Here is a 6623-nt window from a genome sequence, read left to right as displayed (position 1 = left end):
TATTCTCTTTTGAGATTATTTGAACGTAATAGATTCGATGTATTAATTTTCGATTACAATACCACACAAGTTAATTTTTTGAAAAAGGCGCAAAAAGTAACTGGAGATGCCGGGGATCGAACCCGGGGCCTTTCACATGCAAAGCGAACGCTCTACCACTGAGCTACATCCCCGATAAAAAATTAAAGAGATATCGCACAACAGTATAGTTTATAATTAGTGTGAGATTTGGGGAACATTTTTACCATATATTTTCATATCATAAAATACAGAATAGCTTGTTAGTTTATGAATACTTCCTTATTTTAAACTTTTCAAATATTTCTAAAAGCTTAATTTAAAAAATAAATTAATAAATCACAAAATATGTATCAAAAAGAGCTTTCAGCGTTTCTCAGGTAACAAAATTAACAAGCATTTTAACATTAGTTTAAAATTTCTGAAATAATTTATAGCTTTGTTGTAAATGAAACTTTTCCTTACTTTTATATACTACTTTTATTTATGAATATATTCCCATTCAATGTTTTGAGGTTTTTTCCGCATCTTCAGTAGTATAATTAATAAGCATTACAAACTACCAATCAATGAACATCTTAAACCTGAGTAATCAGTTTAATTTTTTCAAGTTAATTACCTCGCCTTACCTAGCCACCAATTAATTAATTAATCATAATATATGTACAAATTGTCATGCATCATCAGTTTAGCGTATATAATATAATCTAAGTAAATATTGGTTGTAATTGATGATCTATGAATTAAAATTTAATTCAGGAGTATATCAACACATCACATGACACTTAATTGTACATCAATCCTTTCTACTCATTTAAAACTATAAAAATTAAGCAATAATAAAAAAAAAGAAGAAAATATTCACACAATATCACAATTCAATAAGAATAAAGATTTTGTATATAAATATAAATTATTCATCTTTATTTTCACAAAATATAAACGTGGTATATGACGTTAACAAAAAAAAAAAGAAGTTAAATATCCAATAGAATTATTGATAAAGTATATATTTATTCGATAATAAATTAAATTACTTGGTAAATGTGAATTTATGTTAACAATTAATGTGTTACTTAAAAATAAAATTATCAAATATTAACTTTGAATTTCTGCGGTCAGAATAAAAATGGTAAAACTCGCTTTTACATCTCTTCAAGATTGTAAATATTAAAAAAAAAAGATGCCAGCATGCAATTATAAGATTTTATTGTAACTGTCACGATTCGCTAGCATTATTTTATAATAAATTTAATGAAAAAAATGTTATTGTTTTAATAATTAATGTTGAGTTTGTCAACTCTTTGGTCTTTGCTTACAACTTCTCCTCCCAGTACTACATCAGCCCTTCAAGACCTACATTAGGGGTCGAAACGTCGGCAAGAAACAAATAGTTGAAATCAATTTTTTCTTCTTGACCAGCGCTATTCAATCTCTGTATATACATAATGACAGAATATAATTTTAAAATATAAAATATTTGCTACCTAACACCAACAAAGGAGACTCTAGAATGCGAAAAATCAGTTTTTTGAAAAACATTTTGCCATTTGAGCATAGATTTTATTGAAAAACTTAAAAAAATTTTAATGGAAACAAAAATCATGGAGATGCCGGGGATCGAACCCGGGGCCTTTCACATGCAAAGCGAACGCTCTACCACTGAGCTACATCCCCTTGACGGAATTGGGCGGTAACCTTACTTGCAATTTATATAGATTATTCAAAAATTTATTCCAAATGAATTATAATGGAATTATTTAATCCTTATCGGCCGTAAGTCACCTCTCACTTGACAATTTGTCGCTGTGGTAGTAGGTCTCGTGGGAGGTGACGAGACGAAACTCGCACTACATGAAATTCTGAACAGTATTGTCTAAAAAGCAGTGCTGCCAAAGCGATTATATTTCACCTTAGCGAATAATAGACTGGGATCGGAGTTTCGGATGAAATGGGTTTTACGTTGTATGTAGAGTGCTGGTCCAGTGTCACACTAGTTCCATAATTTTTTTTTTTTTTTTAGTTAATCCTTAGAAACCTTTTCCATTACTAATAACTTATTATATTTTCTTAGATTTTGAATTTCTATTTGGTGTCCATGACATATTTATTTTTTGAGGCCTGTGATGGACATAATTTAGCAGCATTGTGCGACTTTGTTTTATTAGTCCGGGGGAATTATTTTTTGGGCCCTGGCCTGATAACATTTCAAGTTCTTGAGTAAATTTATTTTAGAGGTTTACCAGAACCTGCTACGATCAAGTAAGAATCACGTATAAAAAGCTAGCAAGTGATAAGGGTTGATAAATATTTACTTAAAAAAAAATTAATAATTAACAATATTTCCAGAGAAATATAAAAATTAAAAACAGAATGGACTATAGGTAGAAATTTTCTCATATTTCACCTTTTTTCTATTCTTATTTATTTAATTGATTAATTATTTAATTAAGTTAGTTAAGTTCTAAATTTTGAAGAACCTATAAAGTTTATTACTGTTCTAAGAACACAATTTTATCTCGTTCCAAATTAGAAATTAATAAATAATTAAATTAATAGAAATTAATAAATAAAAAAATAATATCCATGAATTACCTAAAGTGAGTAGAAGAAATGAGTTTCTAGAAAACATTAAATAGATATAGCACTTGATTCATTTACTATTTTCAGATAATCAATGAAGTTAATTTTTATTGGTAATAGGTTTTGTAATAACAATTTTTCAATATAGGAGAAGAAATAAACTAATCAAGTATTTCCTTCTTTTTAGTATATTATTTGGACCAACTGATCATAATCAAATATTACGACGTATAGCTAAAGTAAACAATAATGAAGACGATAAAATAACAATTTAACATTCACTCACTATAAATTATTTGAAATGAAGTAAAGAAAAAAAAGTTTCGCAGTCGGTAGGACTCGAACCTACGCTCCCAGAGGGAATCTGATTTCTAGTCAGACGCCTTAACCACTCGGCCACGACTGCTAGCTGAGCATATACTTTAGATTAATCCACACAGATCATATCTGTGGCTTACTTCACAGTATAACTAAGTACATTTCTACTAACTTTGGAAAAAAATAAAATAAAGGGTTCTCTCTTTTAGAAAAATTGATAAGTAGTAATATTCCTGAAATAGAGAACATTTAATTGTATTTTGCTAAAGTTTAGGAAATGAACTTAGCTATACTGAGAAGTAAGGCATCGATTTTTTTTCCTAAGCTAAAATATATTCAGATAAAAATTACTAATTGAGCTTATAGACAACTAATTTCACTTATAGAAGTTTTTATATAACAAATTGGAAAGTTTAATTATAAATATAATAATAAATGTATGAATAAATAGATCTATTTGCGAAGCTTTCTATCAAAAGTTAATACATCTGCTGCTTCTGAAAAGTAAAAGTTTTTTTTGAAAAATTCAAATGCTACATCTAAAACCTATTCAATTAATTCCAAATTTTAAATATTCCTATGACAAATACAACTCAATAAAATAAATCAACATTTTCAATACAAATTTAACTTATCTACATGATAAGCAACCAAAATAATTTTAAATTGGTATCATTTCAAAAGTAAATAAATTGAATTTTGATAAAATAATTCCTTGATCAATTATGATTTCATATAAAAATATATATTTAATAATAAAGACAGTTTTCAACTCAATATTAATAATTTATTGTTTTGTTTTTTTATCGGTATGTTAAGATACATTAAGTAATTTTTCCATAAATTTGAAATAGAAATAAGCATCTTAATTTTGTTTTAATTATTGAAATGAAATAACTGTACATCCTCAACTAACTTAGGTAGTAAAATTACGAATAGTTTTAAAACTTCTAGATCTTACTTAGTTGTCATGCCAGGTCATCTCAAACTAATTCCTTTGTTCCTGTCCTTTTTATAACTTCTCAACTCCTCAAATGTCCTTTCAATATTATAGATACCATTTTTTTGTTTTTTTTTTATAATGTTATAAAATTGTCGATGAATTTGGGATATAATTGTATTTAAATTAAAAAAAAAAAAAAATACTCCAACCCGTAATTAAAAATGTTGGATACAAATTATATCAACATTTATTTCGATATTATTGCTAGGGAGAGAGGAAGGATTCCTGCCCTCCCTGGATATATCTTGATTTTTTTTATAATCATAATTTTTATGAACTTACAGTATAATTTAAATTAAAATGACTTCATAGATTTGCATCGAATTTATTTTTTTTCTTTAAACCTTATGTGGTTTTATAACAAAACCTAGAGAGGCATATGAACAATACTCACTCTCTTCATGCCAAATTCTAATAAATATAAACTTTAGGAAATAAAAAAAAAAAATAATAATAAAATGAATAAATGATCTCAAATTGAATTTTTTTCATTATAAAAATCAATATTGATTCATCTAAATATTTATGTATTTATACGTGTATTTGGGTCTTAAAATATTAAAATGGAAAAGGTTATCAGCCCCATAAAATCTCAAATGTCCTACCACCACAATTGTTTTCCTTAGATGTACAAATAGTACTACTCCAGGACCGGTATAGAATCGTTAATAATTAATTATTATTCCAACCGCAACACGCTCATGTCGTCAGCATTTCCATTTATAGCAGGCAGTATTAGGACAAAGTTTGAAATCAGACGAGCATAATGAAAGAATTTAAATACATCATAGAATTAAATGACAAGTAAATATTTATCAGGTTAAATTAATACATACAGCTCCGTTTTTTAAAAAATATTTATTATATATATAATTATATTTAAGTACCTTTGAATTCACCACAAATTTCATAATGGCTGTTAGAAGCATGCTCGTAGCAACATCTCCTGTTTGAAAAAAAAAAAAAAAAAAAAAAAAAAAAAAAAAAAAAAAAAAGGAATTTGTCAGGTTACATATATTTTCTCTTCTCACTAAAATTAAGCCAATTTTTTTTAGGAATCATCATAGTTTTAAATATATTTTCTAAAATATTCTGTATAAATGTTTTATTTTTCAATAGCATCACACTGATCTGTAGAAATGTACAAAAAAAAAACTAGAGATAAAACAAACCATGAACGTTAAACATAGTTGAAAAAAAATTCAAATTTTTTTGGATAAAAGAATGTCATTATATTTTTAAAAATTAAAATATTCCTTATAAAAAACTTCCTAAATACCTTCATTTAACACTCCCATTACAAAATAGAATTCATAATAGTTCAGTGACCATAATTCTGGAAATATGAACCTAAAGAAATAAGAATATTTCACTATTTTTTTTTAATAAATAATTCATGCAATTGCCTGACTGATTTCAAATACACGAACAATGGCTGGCAGGATAATTATTTATGAATCTCTATTAACTTCGTTTTTTATTATGTTATTTTTATGTCTGTCCAGTTCTTGTAAAGTTCATAAATTTAAATAAACTTTGTATAGTAAATTCAGTATTTGTGTTGAGCACCTGGAAAAGAGTTATACGAGATAAATAAGAGGGGAATAGAGAGAATTAAAAAAGTACTTTTATAGAGAAAACAAGATGGAAGAGAAAGAAAAAAAAGCGATATACCATGCTCTGAATGTAAAAATATAGAAACAAATCTTGAATATAATATACCATTGAAGGTTTATAATAGAATTTTTTTTTAATATTCATTCTTTTAACAATAATTATAATTAAACAACTGTCAGATAATTGGTAAAGTAAAAAAGAAATTATGAAAACTTTTCTATTAAAACTAAGTTTAAGAACTAAAAAAAGTTATTCATAAGTTTATTCATGTATTAATCTGAATTCATGTAACTTATTCGTTTGAAAATTATCAGGTATTTCGATTTTTTTTTATTTTAATTCTGTGGGATAGTATTTATTAATAATTTTTTTTCTGATTCTGTGTTCGAAAAAAAAGAAGTTCAAAACTGTGACTGTAGAAATCACGATAAATATTTAAATGGTCAACTGTACGACGTCATGTTGATAAATAGAAAGGGTTATTACCGAGGTTATCTAAATGTCTTCTATTTTCTGACCTCTCATATCAGTTTAATAAAATAAATTAGCTGACACTATATATTAGGGAGAATACATTTAGATCGCATTATCAGCCGGGAGTGATAAGGGACCAAAAAACGTCAGAACAAGTATGACTTCTGTTTCAAATCAATGTCCGTTTTAATTATACAGGGGACCCTTTTGTTAGTAAATGTCTAGAGGTTATCGATTTATTTACGACTCGATTGATTGCAGTCAACTGTTTTATTTCAGCTCCAGCGCCTCGCTGGACAATAACCCCTGGCGATAACCCTTTCAACTCCTATAATTAAAATAATTTAATGCCTTTCACTGATAAAATGTCGCGTTCATTTTTAATGCACAGGTTCATTGACTAATTATTTTATTTTAAATAAGTTACTCAGCCACTTCAATTTTCAAAAGGCCAGTCAACTTACATGAACTTATTCAGTCCATTGTTTGAGAAATACATGGATCATTAAAATATATGTTGGATTAAAGAACCTTAGGTCTACAGTCACAGCGATCTCCGGTGTAGGGTGTAAATTCTAAACTAACATTTATTTTATTTTATTTTTTGTTG

The 6623-nt window shown here is 26.9% G+C and overlaps 3 non-coding genes across 3 annotated transcripts; all 3 read right to left on the bottom strand.

Annotated features, from left to right (window-relative positions):
• Nucleotides 1-101: 101 nt before the first annotated feature.
• TRNAA-UGC (transfer RNA alanine (anticodon UGC)) lies at nt 102-173 on the bottom strand. Its single transcript has one exon. It is a non-coding gene; the product is annotated as a tRNA-Ala (tRNA).
• Nucleotides 174-1623: 1450 nt separating this feature from the next.
• On the bottom strand, nt 1624-1695 carry TRNAA-UGC (transfer RNA alanine (anticodon UGC)). Its single transcript has one exon. It is a non-coding gene; the product is annotated as a tRNA-Ala (tRNA).
• A 1230-nt stretch (nt 1696-2925) lies between these two features.
• Nucleotides 2926-3007, bottom strand: TRNAS-AGA (transfer RNA serine (anticodon AGA)). The gene has a single exon. It is a non-coding gene; the product is annotated as a tRNA-Ser (tRNA).
• Between the last annotated feature and the right edge of the window lie 3616 nt (nt 3008-6623).

The sequence above is a fragment of the Halyomorpha halys genome, unplaced genomic scaffold (genome assembly GCF_000696795.3).
Source record: "Halyomorpha halys isolate HHAL.00 unplaced genomic scaffold, Hhal_1.1 Scaffold1012.1, whole genome shotgun sequence".
NCBI lineage: Eukaryota > Metazoa > Arthropoda > Insecta > Hemiptera > Pentatomidae > Halyomorpha > Halyomorpha halys.
This window is presented reverse-complemented; position numbering and strand designations above follow the sequence as displayed.